The sequence below is a fragment of the Microcaecilia unicolor genome, chromosome 3 (assembly GCF_901765095.1).
Source record: "Microcaecilia unicolor chromosome 3, aMicUni1.1, whole genome shotgun sequence".
In the NCBI taxonomy this organism is placed as follows: domain Eukaryota; kingdom Metazoa; phylum Chordata; class Amphibia; order Gymnophiona; family Siphonopidae; genus Microcaecilia; species Microcaecilia unicolor.
Window position 1 is genome coordinate 220,398,651 of NC_044033.1, and position 21,201 is coordinate 220,419,851.

At 42.2% G+C, this 21,201-nt stretch overlaps 1 pseudogene; it reads left to right on the forward strand.

Annotated features, from left to right (window-relative positions):
- Positions 1–322: 322 nt before the first annotated feature.
- Positions 323–21,201, forward strand: part of LOC115464389 — a 91,434-nt pseudogene continuing 70,555 nt past the window's right edge.

The window sequence follows — 21,201 nt, forward strand, 5'->3', positions numbered from 1 at the left end:
ACAAGCACGCTGAAACTTTGGTTTGGATGCAAGGTGAGATATCAGGGGTAGAAAGGTAGATTTGGGAGTCATCAGCATAGAGATGGTAGGAAAAGCCATGGGATGAGATTAATGAACCAAGGGAAGAAGTGTAGATAGAAAAGAGGAGGGGACCAAGAACAGAACCCTGTTCCTTACATCATGCCACCGGCTATACACCGGCAACTCTGTTCTTGGGAAAGGAAAGTTTGATGCCACAAAGAATGTTTGCAGAGGAGTGGGAAGAACCTTAGGAAGAAGACGCATCTGGGAGGAATTTGGATGACAGAGTCACAAGGAAAGAATGGAATACGCTCAACACTTAGCCCGGAAAGCAGAAGAACAGCAAAATGAAAAGATGAGAAGGTACTATGATCGGAAGTATGACGTGAATCCTCTTCAAATGGGAGATTGGGTTTTGTTGAGGAGGCAGAGGTTCCCGGGACGTCATAAAATTCAAGACATTTGGGAACATCAACAGTATCTGGTCATGGAAATACTTGGGGATACTGACAATGTGTTAAGGATAAGAAATGAAACATGTGGAGAAAAAGTAATTCATAGGGATTTGGTGAAAAAATATGTCTTTGATGATGATATGTCTGAAGATGGTCAAGTACAGAATGTTGCTGTAGAGCTGAGAATTGACTTGGGACAGCTCCTGAGTTGGAATCAAAAAATGTAGTTGGTACACTATTTGTACGGAAATAATGATCACTCCTGCTGAGTCAGAGGGTGGGAAATCGTGACATGTAAGAAGTTCTAGTAGGCCTAACAAGGGGATATGTTCTTCATTCTTGAGCGAGAATTTTGTTTTAAAGTAGAGGAGCAATCCGGAAATGAATGGTGTTATAGGGTGGCTGGCTGATAGTGGCTGTTTGAATGTGGGAAGGGGGAATGTGGTAGTAGTGGAAGTGTTTGGGTGGGAGGGGAGAAAGAAGTAATATTGGGGACAATATTGATTTTAAGACCGGGCAAATGTAACAGGGGGTTAAAAACGGGAAGAAAAATTAATTACTTACCTGGGGTCCTGTGTGGGGCTTGGGGTCATCTTCAGGGTGTTGGGACGAGGTTGCTGGTGGTACATGCGCTGTGGAGGGTAGCGCTAATTATTTTATTTTTCTTTTACAAGGGGAAGCGCTGGAGGAGCTTTTCAGTGCCGTTTTGGGCGGTTTTTGGGTGAGATGGCTGGTTTTAGGGGGCCCCTGTAAGGCCGGTTCTAGAGGGAGGTGGTCAGTAGAAGTCCGGGATGCTCTGGCATTCCCAGTGAAGAAAGGAAGAGGAGAGCAAGTTTGGGACTGTTTCGGCCAGTGGGAAGAAGCGCTGTCGCTTCCGTGGCTCGGGGTTGGTGGGGAATATCCCCGGGCCTTGCAAAGTGAATCAGGCGCTCCCGTGGTTGTCGGACCCGTGTTTGGGCCGATTTAGGCTGTTGGTAGCCTTCCGGGAGTGCTGGGCATCCTTGCGGGGCCGGTGGGGAGAGCGAGAGGCAGTGGCGTGTGTCTGGGGATATTAGAGCACGTCCCTGGACAGAGTGAGCTATTCAGGCCTGTTTTTGGGCGGTTCTGCCTGTGGGCTGGATGAGGCGTGGAGGTCAGCAAAGGTAAGATGGCCGATGAAGAAGAAACGTGCGGATGCATTCCAACGGGGGCGCGTCACTTGCACGAATCGGCGACACGCATTCGCAAAAAAGCTCCGTATAGGCCGAAGCCTGGGGCTAAATTTTGGGCCCGGACATGGAAGGTTTTTTTTGTTTTGGCTCCGTTTTGGAAACCGGAGGACCGGGACCGGAACCAGTGGGGGTCTTTGCGTAAGGGAAAATTCAGCTTTCAGGTAAGGGGTCGCATGAGATGAAATTTTAATTAATTTAATTTTAAATTGCGGAAATTGCGTTTTTTATTTTTTAAAAAATCAGGGTTTTAAGTTATTTAAATTTGGTTTTTGGATTTGGGGTTGGGGAATTTTTTTGAATTTTTCTGCCGAATTGGATTTTAAAATTTTAATATTTTTAAGGGGTTTTGAAGGAGGGGGTTGAGTTTACGTGGTTGTTAAAGGCTTAAATTGTTAAATTCGATGGGGTAGGTTTAAAGGGAGGAGTTTGAATTTTTGGGATATTTTTAAAATTATTTTGGGATTTTTAAAGGGGTTTCTGAGAGGGATTATTTTTTGTTACATTTGTACCTCGCGCTTTCCCACTCATGGCAGTCTCAACGCGGCGGGCAATGGAGGGTTAAGTGACTTGCCTGGAGTCACAAGGAGCTGCCTGTGCCAGAAATCAAACTCAGTTCCCCACTATCAAAATCCATCACCCTAACCACTAGGCCACTCCTCCACTCCACTTAGTGGGATGGGTGGAAAATTTGGGTATTTTTAAATTTGGAAAATATAGGTTAATAGGGAAGGGAAAGTTTTATTATTTTGGAAATTTGGGGGGTAATGAAGTTTAGGTTTGAGGGTGTTTTTGTTTCATTTTTTAGATGTTTCATTATTTCCTATGGGGAATAATGGAAAAAAATGGAGATTTTGCACTGCTGATCAAGATTCCGCCGGTCAGCAGTGAAACTTAGAATTTTGAGAGCAGCAGATGATTGGCTGAGGGGTTCCCGGAATCCAGCCGAAAGCTCCGTATCCTTGGATACGGAGTCGCTGGCGATTGGGAGAAGGAGTTGGGATCTGGTGAGGAGAGGTTGTGTTTTGGTGTGGCTGGTGGTGATAGGTGGTTAAAGGGTGAGTGGTTGGAAAAGTGAATAATTTGGCTGAAAGAAGTGAGTTATGAGTGAGTTGGTGAAGAAGGGTGGATAAATGCTGGTTGTGTAAAATTTGTATATATAGAGTTAAGTGTGATCATTGGGATTACTTAGGGGGGGGGGGGTGATTGTTGGGTGTTGAGTGGGTTCCTGTTTGTCACCTGATCACTCCTTTTTTAGTCTAGGGTTCATAAAAATAAGGTTAGGTTTTTTTAAACTAGGGAATTATATTTATATTTGTTTTAAGGTTAAATATTTCCAAAGTTTTGATAGAGTTATAAAGTAATGTCATTTAGTGGGAGTCCTTGAAAGGGAGAGAGGGTATTGCTTCCTTTTTGGTTGTTAAGGGTGAGGTTCAGGACGAAGACAAGCCGGAGAAGTTGTACAACTGAGAACACGGGCCCCCACGCAAGAAAGACCAGCGACTTAGTAAAAGAAGCGTAAGAGAGAGACTGCATTGTAGCACACTAAAGACTGGGACATTTGAAAGAGGAAAGGGAGAGGGTAAAATAAAAGGAAGGGAGTAGTACTTACCTGGATCCAGGAAGGTGGGGGTGGAAATCCTGTAAGACACAAAGGACACACAAAGGATCAAAATCCTTATATATATAATAAATTCCTGAAAAGAAATTTGGAGTGATAGGAAAGAATAAATACAAAAGTGGGTATACTTATCTGATTTTGGGTGACGTGGGAGAGTAACCTGTGGTAGAAAAGAGAAAGAAAGTTGATCTCATAATTTACATTGCAAACTTTATACACTGTTTGATTTAAATTCCAGAATGTTATATTAAATAAATAATTAAATTTCTTCTCTTATGGTGTTGGTGTTTCTTGTTCTTGACACTGGGAAAATCTTGAAATTAGTTTAAATTCCTCTCCCGCTTCAGAAGTAGGAGAAGAGGTTAGTTTTTGTTGTCTCTACCTCACCCCTGGGTACTGAGTTCTGGTAAAGCTGCCACGACTACAAACATCTGGCGAACTGGAGCTCACTTTTTCTCTTATATTGCACCCAGGCGGGAGGGACGGACCAACATTAACACTGGTGGCAGTCAGCAAAATGATGGTCATAGCTGGTTTTATATCAGCCCTGATATCTTACCAGATAGCTCAAATGCATCTCTAGTGCTACGGACATCATAATGTGAAAAATGTTTTTAGATCAATGTGAAGAATGTGGTGCAAGTGGAGAACATTTGGGTACCCCACAGGAGGCAGACCATGGAGCAGATGTGGCTGAATTCATCTCAGATGATTATATATATGTGATAAGACTTGGCCTGAGGCTTTGATTTGTTTACAAAATGTGCTCAAAGTATGATCCATCTTTAACACCAGAGCAGATTGTATCATGGGTCACATTAAAAATTGTCTTGACTGAATAAAACTCATGTTGCTTCTAAAAGCAGATGCTTCAAAGATTCACATGAAAAAAGTCATATGTTGGATCTGGTAGGTGCACACTATCCCTTTTTGTTGACTTTTTGTAACTGGGAACCAGTATTATGGTCAGACCATTACAGTTGTTCATTTACTGTGAATTATTTTTCTTCTAAATCAATTCAAACTCCTGTTCGTAAGACCGAAATGGATAGAAATAAAATAGACAAATTATTTGATTGGTCTTCAGTAATTCCATTTTTAGATATTTCTGAAACTAGTTTTGAAGTTTTATTTTTGACTTGAAATTCTATGACCTCATCAGTTATCGATCTTATTGCTCCTGAATATTGTAAACGGGCCCGCTGTTCCAGTATGTGGGGGGAGGAAGCCGCCTCCCCTGAATAGACAGATCTCCACAAATTGCCACCAGTGGATACTTTAAAATATTCTTTTATTTTTCAAGTTAATGACAAACACTTCAGTCCAGAGCCCTGGGTTAGGGCTTTCCCAGCAGGGCTGTTCTGCCTCTCTTAGTGTACATGCCAGCAAACACAAAGGCTCTGCCCCTTTCTTGAAGGGCTGCAACCGTCCTTTGAAAATCCCTCCTTTTCAAAGTCGGTAGCAAAATCAGTACTTGCCTCCAAGCAGGGTTTACCCCTCCGGCCCAAACAATTCTTTCAGGTTCCACATAGTCCTTCCAAAATAATCAGGGTGTAGCTTGGGGGAACCAGGCTTGTAACTCTTCAAGCAACCTCCCCCAACAGTCAGGGTTTCCCCACTGCAAACAGGTCTAACCCAAAAGAGAACAGACTTCTCTCCTTAAGCAGGTTTCAGTCAAAACACTTAAGCAGGTTTCAGTCAAAACAACCTTATAGTGAGAGTTTCAAATTACTACATAATTCCCAACATGAGATTAGACCCCTTCATAGTACTGAGACTTTGCTATTATCATTGATCTCTGAGGTGAAGAAGGTTCTCTGTTGAGGCAGTAATATTTTGCTTCTACAATTTGACATCTCTGTAGCTTTCAACACAGTGAACCAGGCATTACTATCCATTTCATTTTGAGCATTTATTTACTGCTCAGACCTAAGTGGTTTAGAACTTCACTTTACATTTACTTTACAGACACTGGGTCTGCTCACAGACCAGGTAGTACATTGTACTACTGTTGTACCTGGAGCAATGGAGGGCTAAGTGACTTTCTCAGGGTCACGTAGAGCTGTAGAGGGAATTGAATGTGGTTCACCTAGTTCTCAACCCACTGCTGGACATCAGGTAGCAGCAGGAATCAAACCCAATTCCCCAGGTATGCAACCTGCTACACTAACCATTAGGCCACTTCTCCACTCCTAGTGTCTGATTTTGGTGTGGTAGATTTAGCTTTCACTTGGTTCAAATTATTTTTAACACAAAGACAATATATAGTATTAAATGAGGGTTCTTTTTCAGCTCCTTGGTCTTCACCTTGTGGTGTGTCTCAGGGCTCTCCCATTTCTCCTCTATTGTACAATCTTTACATGAGCACATTGGGAAGATTATCTTTTGGTCCTGATGCAAGGTTGTGGTCCTACGCTGATGACATTTTCCTTTTAGTTCCAGTAGATTCAGTTGTTGACGGCTTTTACTCAAAGATAAACATTTATATTAAAAATATTGTAGCCTGGTCTAGAAATATGCGACTTAAATTAAATAAGGATAAAACAAAGATTCTTTGGTTTGCTATGGATTTTTATTGTTCTAGAAAATGGGCATTCTCATAGGGTGGATCAGGAGTCCAGATTCTTAGGTATGACTCTTGACTCCTCACTTTTGATGGACTCACAGATAAAAATGTAGTATGTAAAGCATATTTTAAACTTAAACAATTACGACTATTATGGTCATATTTTTTAAATGATCATTTCAGAGTAATTGCTCAACTGTAAGTCCTAACACTGATCGATTATGGTAATTCTGCTGCAGTTCTCGGTATGAGAGAGTCTGTTCTCTACTGGCTAAGATGCATTGGTTGCCGGTTCAGGCTAGAATTTATTTCAAAGTTTTATGTTTGTTTTTTTGGTTTCTAAATCTTTATACGGTGCTTGTTCAGTAGATCTTTTGGATACTTTAAAGATGCTAAAAAATAGGGGGTGGTAGCAGGTCAGTGGCAGCACTGTGGTGGTAGGGGTGATGGGCAGTGGCTGGGGGCCCTCCAATAACCCTTACTGCCAGGGGCCCTGATCACTGTTAGTCCGCCACTGCCCTTACCCCTTTCCAAACTCCACCCATCTCTCCTGTAATCTCTTACTGCTGCTGTCATGATATTTGGGACAATACAATATAATGAGGCCACTTTGGCCAACACCATTGTCTCCCATAAGATGTAATGAGGAAATCACCGGTTTCTTTTTGTGAAAAAAGGGAGATGGTATTACTCTCTATTCCCCTTTCAATCTGAGACTCAGTCATAGGTCTCTCTATTTCACAGTTGACAAAGAGAAGCAATTTTAGATGTTTTTCAGACTATGGCATCAAATACTGGCACAGCCCCCTCCTGCTCCTCCATGTCTTTCCAGTATAACAACATACTAATTCTGATGACTACAGGGTTGGAGGAGAAGGGCAAAATACACCTATTGCCAATCCTTGATCCAGCTCAGCTGGCACAAAAATCTTTACTAAAAACTTTGTGTCTGAAATTTAACTTCAGTCTTCTACCTCTAATTGTTCTTGGTTTTCTCTCTGTCCTCACATTCCTTCTTTTAAGGATTCTCTTTCAGTCTTCTTCCCATGCCATCATAATTTCTTTCTTTTTCATGTATATTTGAATCTCCATGGTTTCTCTCATCTCACTTTCTTCAATTCTCACTCCCTCCTTCACTTCTCATCCTTTTCTCCCTTTCATGTCTGTTCTCTCCACCACCCTTTCCCTCAGCCACTCTTTTCCTAGTCGCACACCGGTACTCTCAGAGATTCCAAGGGAGTCCCATCCCAATACTGGAGATTTACCATCGCAATGTTGAAGATTGAAGCCAATGAGTGAGATTCTTCTCACGGTCCCCAGCCATGTCTAAAATTAGTTCTGGCAGATGCACATTCGAAAAACTGACATATTCCAATCAATAAATAGAAAATAAAATTCTTTTTTCTACCTTTGCTGTCTGGTCATTTTATTTTTCTTATTGTTTTGGGTCTAGGCTCTGGTTTCTGCTTTCCACTTTCTTCTCTTAACTGTCTTGCCAGTCTCCTCATCCATTTGGCACTTCCTTTCTCTCCATGTCCACCATCCATCTTCTTTCTGAATCTCTATCTATCTGACCCAGCATCACACCTGTCTTCCCACCAGGTTGACCATCTCCCAGCTCTGTGTCTCTATTCTTACTCTGTCAAACAAAACTCTTCTGTGCCCCTAGTTCTCCCCCCCCCCCCAAATGCCAGCATCTCTCTCTCTTTCTCACTCTCTCTCTTCCTTCCCTCCTGTCTCTCCTGGCCAGCAACTCTCCCTCTGCCCCCCCCCCCCCCCAGTGGTCCAGCTAGTGTTTCTTTCTCTTCCCTCATTCCTACTCTGTATCTCCTGTGAAGGACCAGCACCTCCTTCCTTCTTTCCCTGCAGGTCCTGGCACCTCTCCTGTCTTGCCCTCCTATTTCCATCTCTTTCCATCTGTTCCTCAACCTATTTATTAGATCTCTCTCTTCCCTACCTGACCTTCCTGTCCAGCACCTATCTCCCTCCTTGCCCCCCCCTGATGCAGCACCTGTGTCACTCCTTGACCCCCCTCCCCCCCCCACACACACACACACAATGCAGTGTCTCTCTCCTTCAGGTGGTTCAGAGAGGGGCAACGGGAATGATATGGGGTTTGCACTGTGTGGCATTTGGGGAGAGACTTGGGGACCTTAGGATGTGTGCCCTAGAGGTGGTGAAAGATAGGGGTGATGTGGTGCAGATATTCAAATGTTTGAAAGGTATTAATCTACAAACCTTTTCCAGAGACAGGAGGTCAGTAGAACTGGGAGACATAGATTGAGGTTGCAGGGGAACTGACGTCGGGAGGTAAATTTAAATGAATAGGGTGGTGGATGCCTGGGGTACCCTTCTTCGGGAGGTGGTGGAGATGGGTTTGATATTAGAGTTCAGGAGAGTGTGGTATGGAGATAGGGGAGTCCTGTATAGAGAGAGAATACAATCAGACAAACTTGGCAGTATATGGGTGGCAACTTCAGTGGTTGGAAAGCAGAGCCAGTGCTGGGGAGACTTCTACAGTCTGTGTCCAATCATGGCTGGATGGATTTGGATGGGCGGCAGTGGGGTTTTGATGACAGTTTCAATAGTTGGAGAACAATGCCAGTGCTGAGCAGACTTCTACAGTCTGTGCCCAGAAAATGTTAAGGACAAATCAAGATCAAGTATACATATGTATTTTTACATTCTATCTTATGCTATGAGTTTTTCTTTTTTGGGCAGACTGGATGGACCATACAGGTCATTACGTGTCGCCATCTACTATGTGACTATGCTACTATTTCTTAAGATTGAAGTATACTATTGATCCTGATCTGTCTTGCAAGATATCATGGGGGTAATTCTTAAAAAGACACTTAAGTCTTTTCTTCATGTTCAATTGTGAAGTGCTGCATACGACTGGTAGCGCTATAGAAATGATTTATAGTAGTAGTAGTAGTAAGTTAGACACCGGGATTAAATGGGTAAACCATGAAGAAGATACAGACTTTGCAGAATACAGTTATCCTTGAATTTTGCCACTCACACAATTTTGATCATATCACTCCTTTGCTTAAAAGCCATCACTGGCTCCCAGTTGAATATCAACTAAAATTTAAAGATTTTGCTCCTCACATTTCTGGCTTTTCAGATGGGGTCTGTAAGAAAGAAACTGGAGCAAAAGGAGAAACCTCTGTGGGCCCACCCCCTTTCCCTCTTATTTCAAGGGAAAAGGTTAGTGAAGAAAATTCAGTGACATGAAGGGTTTCCCCAGCAGAGGGCACTGGGACTCACTTATGCCAGGAGGAGGAAGGGATGACCGAAGGGGGTGGAATAATCCAGAAAAAACCCTTGTGGTACCGCCAAGTGGGGGAGAGGCTTCCTAGGGGGGTGTATGAAGACTCACATTGAAGCAGAAGAAAGGAGAGGGGTGAGTGAGCCCATGAAGGTCCAGGAGTATACCAGAACAGAGGAGGCTCAAGGCTATGATAAAGGTGTACCAGATGCCCAAAGCCCAGAGGAGAGGATGGAAGTTCAAAACATTTAACTTCCTATAAAGGTAGTGTTAAGCAGTGCTTCAATTCCTATAAAGGTAGTGTTAAGCAGTGCTTCAGAGAAAGGAATTGAGTGAATAACCTATGAAGAAATAAGTTACACCTTTGTTTTTTTTTAAGTTTTGGTTTGCTGGCAGAGTGGGGTGGGTCCCAATGCAGTATAAACTGCTGGATTGAGAGTAGATGGTTTAGGGTCTGCCAGTGTTTAAGCCTTGGGTTTACTAGGAGAAGGGCTCAAACGCCTTTTCTTGTGAATAATTTGTTTGTTCAAATTAAGAAAAACCCTAGAAGTCTTGTTACAAAATGTTTTTTGTTTTTGAAAGACTATGAACTGCAGTAATTTACATTGGGGAAAACACAAGAAGAGTTTTCTTTTTGTTTCAAACAAAACCATTGAATGACTTTGTTTAAAAACCTGCCAGGAAACAGGGAAAGTTTGACTGACCCCGTTGGGGGAGGAAAGAAATGAATGCAGGAACCTGAACTGATATGCATATGTTTGTTTCCCCAATCTATAATAAAGGTCATGGCTCTTTTCCTTCCTTCTCATAGAGAGAAGGAAAGGAGATGCAGTGGCTTTCCTAGGGGGGCTGACACCCGGGGCAGATCGCAGGTGCAGCGCCCCCCCCCCCCCCCCCCCCCCCCATGCGCGAAAGAACCCCCCACCTGGGTGCACGCCGCTGGGGGGGGGGGTGCCGCGCGCACCTGTTCCGGGGCAGAGGGAGATGGAACGAACGACGGACAGGCGCACGCGGCACTGCCCCCCAGCGGCGTGCACCCGGGGCAGACTGCCCCCACTGCCCCCCCCCCCAGGAACGCCACTGAGGAGATGAACTAGAAATGTAAGTGCCTTTTTATCACTGACCAGAAAAGAGGACCAATGTCACGTTAGTGAGGATACGTGAGCCCTTGGGCCGCTGCCGAGGAGTGGCAGTGGCAGGAGAATCACCCCAAAACAAGAGACAAGGCAGAACACAGACAATCTGATACAACCAGGACTGGAGTAGCCGGACTGAAGCTGCAGCTGGAGTAGAGCAATCTGGAACAGGCAGGGCAGGACACAGTAGAGGCTTCCAGGAAACCAAACAGAGTCTTAGGCGGGCAGCAAGCAGTAGAAATAAACCAGGAAACACGCCGAGTCTTGGGCAGGCAGCGAGCAGGAGAAGTAAACCAGGAAACACACCGAGTCTGGGGCAGGCAGCAAGCCAGAGAAGTAATCAGGATACCAGCAGAAGTCAGGGCAGGCAGCGGGCAGAGAGTAGTCTGGATACCAGCAGAAGTCAGGGCAGGCAGTGAGCAGAGAGTAGTCTGGATACCAGCAGAAGTCAGGGCAGACAGCAAGCAGAGAGTAGTCTGGATACCAGCAGAAGTCAGGGCAGGCAGTGAGCAGAGAGTAGTCTGGATACCAGCAGAAGTCAAGGCAGACAGCGAGCAGAGAGTAGTCGGGATACCAGCAGAAGTCGGGGAAGGCAGCAAGCAAAGAAGTAAACCAGGGAAACAAACAGGGCCGGTCCACCACAGGATAAGGAAATCAGGAAGCACTGCAACAACTCTCACCGACGAGAAGCTCATCAGATGACCTCTGTTGCCAAGGCAAAGTAGAAAGTATCCAGGTGGTTCATAAAGGCAACCGACAAGGGAGTTCACCAGGTAAGGGTGCTGCTAAGTTCCAAAAGTCCCAAGCCAGTCTGGAAGATCCTGACCGGACCGGCATGACTTCTGGAACAGGGGGAACAACAACCAGACAGCCCGCCGCAGCCACCAGGCCTAACCACCAGGTGGCGAAATGACTGAGCGCATGAGACATGGCCACAATCGTGACAACCAAAGCATTGTTTAGAGAACTACACACCCTAATGGAAAAAGGGACTCTCTAGCTTGACTGTGGGAGTGAACAATTTCTATGAAGTAATTAGTGACAGTTCCACTCTTGGAAATCTAGGATAGAGGGGAGAGGAGAGTACCTGGAGGAACCTGGATGTTATTTCCTGATCAGTGGGGAGAATGTCACTTCCTGGCTAGTAAGGAAAATGTCATAGGTCCCACAGAGCTTCTCTTCCTTGACTATCCCATACATTCTGACAAGTATTTTGAGATTGCTCAGTGGCCATTTCATGTTCTACCTGGGCCATAGGTAGCTTAGCTCAGTTTGAATCCATCAGACACTCTAGAACTCTTTTCTGTGAATTATGTTTTAACCATTTTAGTACTGCAGTTAAATAATGGCTTTCCCAGCATTCCTATGGAAATTGAGACAGATTAGAATATGTTTGACACCCTGTATTTGTTTGCTGGGATAAATGTTTGACATTCCTATTTTTATACTGTAGTTCATTTTATTTATATTTTATTCTGTGCATCGCTTCTCCCTACGTGTTAGCTAAAGCTGTATAGCAAATATCACATAAGTAAATAAATATATTATAGAATACTAGTTTAAGTCTGAATTCATGGTCAACAGCTGGTGTAAATGCTCGTTCCTACCTATAGGCAATTAGGCATGAAAATGCCAGTATTCTTTAAGTTGTGTGCGCTACTGTACGCACTCCCCTGACCCACCCACAGCCCTACCAGGTTCATACCCCTCTGCAGGTGTTGTGATAGATTTTGAGCGCACAATTTATAGAATACTAACTAGTGGCAGTTACACATGTAAGTGCCAATTAACGTTAACCAACATCAATTATAGCCAAGAATTAGTAGATAAACAATTAATTTTCAAATGTAACTGACACTATACTATAACTTGCATGAGTAATTTTGCCTGCTAAGTGTTAAATTGAATGCACAAACGTATAAAATTAGGGTTCATATAACTAATAGATTCTGATCTCCCAAATGATTAATTGCATTTTCCTAGTTTCCATAGACTTGAGACCAAAGGGGTCATTTATTGGGATGGGCAGCTGGAAAATTTTGTTTTTGTGTCATTTCCCATACCATTTGGGGGAATGTTTACTTCTTTTTTTAGATTCCAAAAAACAGAAAGGGAGATGCTGGCTGAAAAAATATGATCTTTATTAAAAGTCGAACAACAATAAAAGGAGGAAAAATCCCTCACACAAACGTGAGTAGCAAACAAAAAAGTGTGGTAGATTCAATGAGGATGCCAAGAAGACTTTAATTTAGAGAAACATACAGTTGACCCAACATGGCTGTGTTTTGGCAAAAATGGCCTGGCTCGGCAGTCAAGTGGATCTTTTATGTTCTAACGATAAAACTTAACTTAAAAGTAATGTCAAGATCCTTGCTGTCGAACCTCTCTGTAATCCTCCAGTGAGTAAGGAGTGAAATAATGCAAACAACGTCTGACTGGCAAACACCAGTGATGTAACTTATGCAATAAAAAAGTCACCAAACGACTCGACACAGCTGCCGTGTTTCGACTCCAAAGCGCCTGCTTCAGGAATCTTACGGTGTAGGTTATGCAAAGGTAAATGGTATTTCTAAAACCAAATGCAACAGAAAGCAACTTATGGTTGTTCAAGGTATAAAACCATCACTTTCAACATATGGCAGCATAAGCCAAAAGGAAAGTAGAGAAACTTTCCTGTCAACTTTTGCAGTTTTTTACAAGAGCCAGCCTACCCTACTCTTTGGAATCGTTTTGTTGACGTTCATAGGGATTCAGTGTTCCTCCACTTTGAGTGGTTGCTTCCTTCTTCTTTTTTGTATAGATATATAAGTAAGTGGGACTGTGTTGTGTTTGTAAATAGGCTTAATATAAGTTCCTTTTTCCAACTTGAAAAACACTTCCCAAATATGCAATGTCCTCAGCTACATCTACTACTAATCATTTCTATAACACTACTAGATGTACACAGTGCTGTACACATTATATGCAGGTACGTTCTCTGTCCCTAGAGGGCTCACAATCTAAGGGCTCTAATCTAATGTTTACTAAGATGTACTAGCGTTTTTAGTATGTGCTAAAATTGGCACGCGCTTAACGCTAGAGATGCCCATAAAAATATATGGGTGTCTCTAAAGTTTATTGCGTGCTAAAAATGCTAGATCGCCCTTACCGTTGCTTAATAAACAGGGCCCTCAGTTTTTATACCTGGGACAATGGAAGATTAAGGGGTCTTCTTACTAAGGTGCGCTGAAAAATGGCCTGCACTGGTGTAGATGCGTGTATTGGACGTGCGCAGGTCCATTTTTGAGTGCACCTGCAAAAAAACCATTTTTGGCTAAAAATGGACCTGCGGCAAAATAAAAATTGGCGCTCGTCCATTTTGAGCCTGAGACCTTACCGCCACCCACTGACTTAGCGCTAAAGTCTCACTTGTTAACTGGCTGGTAATCATCAGTGAGCGTACACTGCCCATTACCGCCTGGTTAGCGCTGCGCACCGGAAAATTTCAAGCGTGTGTAGAGGACACACGTAAAAAATGAAATTCCCTCCTGGGCCACGTGGTAGTTCCAAATTGACGTGGGTTGGGCACGCATAGGTACCTAAGCAGCTTAGTAAAAGGACCTCTCAGTGACTTGGCCAAGGTCGCAAGGAGCTGTAGTGGGAACTGAACCCAGGTTGCCAGAATCAAAGCCCACTGCACTAGCCATTAGGCTACTCCTCCACTCCAGTTACTATACAAATCTCCACACATTTCTGCTAGATTGATGTTTGTCTGTTTGTTAATATAAGTTGAGCTTTAGTTAAAAAAAAAGACAGCAGCAAGCTATATTTAATATTAAATACACAGAACTAGAGCAGGTTTCCCATGAGAGTAAACTCTAAGAGAACGACACTATAAAGCTCCTGTATCTTAGCAAGAAAATTGGATTCAAGTTCAGCTTAATGACCTCTCCCCTCAATAATTTCATATCTGTTTCATTGCTTATATACCTATTTCCAGTGAGAAAATATGACTGTTTTTTAATGCTGTTTTTTTTAATGTAAGTGATTTAAACAGCATTTGTGTGGGATCAGCAAGAACCTCTTAACATCTCCCAAGCCGACAAATTAAGTACAGTCAGTTTTGAAGATGCAAGCTCATTCTCTTCTGCTTTTTTTCATGCTTTTTCATGGCCTTTGGAGGTTCGCTGAGTGTTTGTGTTCATTAGGGCAGGATTTGTTGACATCACCAGGATATCACAGGAATGGGGATATCATAATCGGAGGAATAGTAAATCTGAACAGTTTGTATATAACTGAACGGTTTAACTTCACAGATCCCCCTAACTTGCTTGATAATAGATTGTAAGTAAAATTGTTTAGCTTGTTCCTATTGGGGTTATGTTTATGAATTTTACAATGCACAGTCACTAACTGGGGGAATAATAACTTTAGTTGGATTCTTTTCAAATTAACCAGGTTAGGGGGTCCTTTTATAAAGGCGCTCTGAAAAATGGCTTGTGGTAGTGTAGGCAGGGGTTTTGGGCACGCGCTGATCCGTTTTTCAGCATGCCTGTAAAAAAGGCCTTTTTAAATTTTTGCCAAAAATGGATGTGCAGCAAAATCAAAATTGCCGCACGTCCATTTTAGGTCTGCGACCTTACCACCAGCCACTGACCTAGTGGCAAAGTCTCACATGGTAACCGAGCGGTAAAGACCTACGTGCACCAAATGCCACTTGGTGTGCGTCTGATACGTGCATCCAAAAATAAAAATTACTTTTCAGCCGCTCGTATCGGATGCACGACAAAAATGAAATTACTGCAAGAGCCACACGGTAGCCAGGTGATAACTCCATTTTGGCACGCGTAGAGCCTTAAAGGGGCCTGAAGAAATAGTCCATTGATCATTATTAAATTTGGGGGTTTTTTGCCAGGTTCTTGGGGCCTGGATTGGCCGCTGTCAGAGACAGAGTGCTGGGCTTGATGGACCTTTGGTCTTTTCCCAGTGTGGCAGTGCTTATGTACAGAGGGGAAAGGGAATGGGGCTTGATATACTGCCTTTCTGTGGTTTTTGTAACTACATTCAAAGTGGTTTACATATATACAAGTACTTATTTGTACCTGGGGCAATGGAGGGTTAAGTGATTTGCCCAGAGTCACAAGGAGCTGTAGTGGGAATTGAACCCAGTTCCCCAGGATCAGAGTCCGCTGCACTAACAACTAGGCTACTCCTCCACCTGTTAGCTGGACAAGTGCTGCTGATCATCTGTATACTGTCTTGAAATCCTTACAGACCCCTCTGCATTTAAGTTGATTTAATTAGGGTATTTATAATCGGCTTAATCCATTCTTGTCAGAGTACAATCAACTAAGAATTAACAGTAAACAATCATTTTAAAGAGAACTGAGTCACACACAATAACTGGATACATGATTGGACAATTACAATAAGATAGAACCGTTAGTGTCAAATGTGAAACAGCTGAATACAGAAGTAAAAAAGAACTATTAATTTTTTACAAATCAATTAGTCTTAAGTCTCTAGGAGGGGCATTTTCGATATGACATCTAAGTCGGACTATGGACATTTTCCACTAAACCTCCCAAATTTGAATAGGAAATATAGCCATTTTCAAAAAAGCAAAGTGTCTATCTTGTGCGGATAGTGTCAGGGTGTCCTAAGGTATTAGGATAGCAGGTGATACTGCCACTAGCTGGATAACAGTGCTGACCCCCTTTTCTAGATACAATAGTAGGCAACTCATTTAGGCACCTTTTCTTGGAAAATTCATTGCAGTTTGCTGTCTGAATTTTTGGATCCTAAATTTAGGAAACTTTAAACTGACAACTAGCACCTAAATTTCAACAAAAACATTCTTATATTTGGGGAAGTAAATGTAATGTGTTCCAACAATGTCTATGTAAATTGATGAGAAAAACCCACATGTAAATTAATTAAATGTGTGGAACAAAAAAGGAAACCTTTAGAATTTTGCTAGTAATTTCTTTGCAAATTCATACTTTGTCTTATAGAAATAGAAAGTATCAGCAGATGAGAATCTCTTGTTCCATCCAGTCTGCTCATTTCTACTGTGACCAATCACACTCAGTCTGTGGTTTTCTCCTTCATTTCTTCTTACACTAAGGTCACATGTAACCATCATACCTCTATTCAGGAAATCTAGACTGCCCCTACTTGACATTTCGCCCATTAGATTGTAAACTCCTTGAAGCAGGGACTGTCCTTTTTTGTTAATCTGTATAGCACTGCGTAACCCTAGTAGTGCTCTAGAAATGTTAAGTAGTAGTAGTAGTAGTAATGTATGTCTGATTTGCACCAGGGTTGTAATCCTACCACCTCAGTTATCCACCTGCCTTTCTAAAACATATTTTTATTTTCTCCAGCGTACTATAATGACACCTTGACTTTCAGAAATTCCTTCTTTAAAAAATGCTACTTATTTTTCTCTTATCAAAGCCTGTTAGAAAATCAAAGGTTTGAAAACTCTTTTTCATTTCCAAATTGTTTTAATATGTTGACTATATATGATTCTGAAACACTTCCACCTTTGTACATATGGTTGGCTAATTCTGTCAGTCACCAAACTTCTGTCATTGATTTTTTCTTGACCTTCTCTGTCCAAAGGTCTATTGCTTAATAAGAATATGTTTTCCTTTTACCAGTAAATAACTTTTTTCCATGACTAGTTTTCCAACATCGTATTCCATGAAATATCATCAACACTTGGCTACTGCTGTTTCTTGACCTGTTCAAGTTCTTCCCTAATGCATCCCTGATTTCCCTATAACATTCACATATCTCATTACAGGAAAAGAATGACTTCATTTTCATGCAGTTAAAAGATATTGTATATTCAAAGTCCATTGAAACAGCCACATATTTTTCGATAGCTAGCTGGCCACATCTATTCACCTGCAAGTGTAGGGTTCATTGATGGTATTTTGAGTCCCAAGAGCTCAGCAGTTCTCAGAATAACTGTGGGGGCTTACTGCTCGCTAATCCAGAACTACCAGTAGTTCCCACCCCCAGCAAGCGCCATTTCCAGTGCTAGAAATGTTTTAGCAATGGTGTTTAAATAGCCATGTGGCAAGTGGTTCACTTGCTGTACTGTCACTTCTTTTAAAAGAGAAAGCCTTTTACCCTCTGCGGTACAAGGGGGCTTCAGCGTGCATCAAAAACAGCTGGATATTTGCTGGTTTGGAAGTAGGTGCTTCTATAATTGATATATCAGAGACGAGGACATTGCTTTCAAATTCTATAGATTGAGTGCTGAGAAGTTATGTATTTACACTTCACAGGGATTCCTGAAGCAGGCCTTTGTGGCCGAAACACGATTTGTGTCGATTCCAATATATACTTTGAATAAAGCTTCTGATGTGAACTCTTTGAGTCCATTGGACGGTTTCTTTGCATCATCTTTGGTGTCACTGTCGCTGTTTTTGCCTGTTTGTATGGTCACGGGCAGGTCATGGGCATTTCTAAAATCTATACGCATTATTATAGAATACAGGTGATACTGCCACTAGCTGGATAAAAGTGCTGACCCCCTTATCATCAAGCACTGCCATTTCCTCCCTTCACCCTCCCCACAGCCAGTTTGAACTTTGTGGGTGTGGCTTGGATCTGTTTCAGGGAGAGAAAACTAACAACTTATAGCAGTAGCTTCAGAGAGCATTTTCCATCTCACAGATAGGCTGCAGAGAATACCTTCTCCTGCTTTAGACTTAATCCCGCCCACCCTACCCCTAGAGTGACATGTCCTATATAACCACCATATCAATCCACTCATTACTTTTACCTCACCCATTTCTATTCTTCTATCACCTTCTCCCACTACTCCAACCAGAGTTACACCTAATCACACTGACCACCCTTCAACATCTTCAGTCCTTCTGTGACTGTTCTCTTGTGCTTGACTGCTTAAATATTTTAAATTTAAATGCTTTACTTTTTGTCTATTAGATTGTAAGCTCTTTGAGCAGGGACTGTCTTTCTTCTGTGTTTGTACAGCGCTGCGTCCGCCTTGTAGCGCTATAGAAATGTTAAATAGTAGTAGTAGTATCTAGATACAATAGTAGGCAACTCATTTAGTCACCATATAATTGTATATTGAGAGTCCATTGAAACAGCTACATATTATTAGATAGCCAGCTGGCCACATCTATTCACCTGCAGAATTTTGCCTATCAAGTGTAGGGTTGATTGGTGGTATTTTGAGTCCCAAGAGCTCAGCAGTTCTCAGAATAACTGTGGGGGCTTACTGCTCGCTAATCCAGAACTACCGGTAGCTCCCACCCCCAGCAAGCGCCATTTCCAGTGCTAAAAAAATTTTTTTAAATTTAAAATTAACATTTTTTAGCAATGGTGTTTAAATAGCCATGCGGCAAGTAGTTCACTTGCTGTACTGTCACTTCTTTTAAAAGAGACAGCCTTTTACCCTCTGCAGTACAAGGGGGCCTCAGCGTGCATCAAAAACAGCTGGATATTTGCTGGTTTGGAATTAGACGCTTCTATAATTGATATATCAGAGACGAGGACATTGCTTTCAAATTCTATAGAGTGAGTGCTGAGAACTTATGAATTTACACTTCACAGGGATTCCTGAAGCAGGCCTCTGTGGCCGAAACACGATTTGTGTCGAGTCCATTATATACTTTGAATAAAGCTTCTGATGTGAACTCTTTGAGTCCGTTGGACGTTTTGTTTGCATCATCTTTGTTGTCACTGTCGCTGTTTTTGCCTGCTTGTATGGTCACGGGCAGGTCATGGGCATTTCTAAAATCTATAAGCATTATTATAGAATATACCCGCTCCTTGCATATTTTAGGTTTCTGGATTTACAGCAGGTTTTACTTGGCGTAATTGGCTGTGGCTAAATTTAGTCGTGTGGACCGTTGCTCAGAGTATTCTAAATAACTGCATCCAAATTTAGGCTTATTCTATAAACTATGCCTAAATTAAGTTGTACTTAATAGAATACTCTTAAGTGAATTTCATTTCAGTACCGAACGTTTAGGCGTGATATATTGAATCTAGTCCATGAAGGAGAATTCTATAAAGACCAGATCTCTGTTAGAATATTATCTAATAGTATTCAATAGAGTCAGAATGCCTATGACATGCCCCTGCCCCTCCTATGTCAATGCCCCTTTATAGTTATGCACTAGATCACATTTTGCTGAGTTATAGAATGACGGGACACCGCAAAAGCGGAGGACTGTGTGTCACTATGTGAGAGGAAACCAGCAGAAGGAGTAGTGGAGGTAGCAGGGCTCCACCCCAAAATGATAGAAGGTTGAGAGATGTAGTAAACAAATTCTTTATTCATCAAGACCCAACACAGCGCTGTGTTTCTGCAAAAAGCCTACATCAGGGGTCTGTATACTACTCCTTCTGCTGGCCAAGTTATAGAATAGCACTTGAGTGCACTGTGGTATCTAAGTGCCATTTCAGCCCCATTGTAGCACCGAATACTATCTTTTCTGTAGCTACTATTCCTGAATAGAACTCCCTTCCATTAAACATTCGGATAGAATGGAACTATATGAAATTCCGTAACATTTTAAAAACACATTTCTTTGGTGGGTCTTAATTATAATATTGATATTACAAAATGTTGGTATTTTATTTATTTATTTATTGCATTTGTATCCCACATTATCCCACCTATTTTCAGGCTCAATGTGGCTTACATAGTAGGTAAACATTGTCATTACAGGATAGCAGATACATTTAGTATTGTGTAGAAATTAAGTGAGGGAAGAAAGAAGAAGGAAGGGAGTGGTTAGGGTAATTATAGGAGGGGGGCTTTCTTAACTGAGTGGGTTGGTGAGAGGGACTAGTGTGGCTATCGGTTCTCATTGTAGGCCTTGTTGAAGAGATAAGTCTTCAGAGATTTGCGGAAAACAGTTGTTTCGTCGATTGTTCTCAGGTCTGTAGGCAATGCATTCCATAATTGCGTGCTTATGTAGGAAAAGGTGGTGGCGTGCACCTGCTTGTATTTTAGTCCTTTACAGCTGGGGAAGTGTAGGTTGAGAAATTTGCAGGATGATCTTGTGGCGTTTCTTGGAGGTAGGTCCACAAGGTTTATCATGTAGAATTGGACGTCCGCATGAATGATTTTGTGTACAATCGTGCAGATCTTAAACGCAATGCGTTCCCTAAGTGGGAGCCAGTGGAGCTTCTCTCTTAAGGGTTTTGTGCTTTCATATTTAGATTTTCCAAATATGAGTCTAGCGGCAGTGTTCTGAGCAGTTTGGAGTTTTTTGATAGTCTGCTCTTTGCAACCCATGTATAGTGCATTGCAGTAGTCCAGATGACTTATTACCATTGACTGTATCAGGGTGCAGAAGACGAGAAGAAAGGTTTTACTCTTTTGAGTTTCCACATGGAGTAGAACATCTTTTTCGTCGTGTTTTTCACGTGGGCATCCAGAGTGCGGTTTTGGTCAATGGTGACTCCAAGGATTTTCAAGTTTTGTGAGATAGGAAGAGAACAATATGGTGTGATTATGGTGGAGAAGTGTTTTGTGTTATGTTGTGAGGTGAGTACAAGACATTGTGTTTTTTTCTGCGTTAAGTTTTAGTTGGAATGCATCTGCCCAGGTGTGCATTGTTTGGAGGCTTTGGTTGATCTCGTTGGTGATTTCATTTAGATCATGTCTGAACGGGATGTAGATTGTGACGTCATCTGCATTTAGGTAGGGGTTGAGGTTTTGATTGGCTAGTAGTTTGGATAAAGGTATCATCATTAGGTTGAATAAGGTTGGCGAGAGGGGGGATCCTTGGGGAACTCCACATTCAGGTAACCATGGGGGTGATCTGTCCGCGTTCATTGTTAGTTGGTATGATCTTGTGGTCAGGAATCCTTTGAACCATTTGAGAACTGTGCCTCCTATTCCGAAGTATTCTAGTATATGTAATAGTATTTCATGATTAA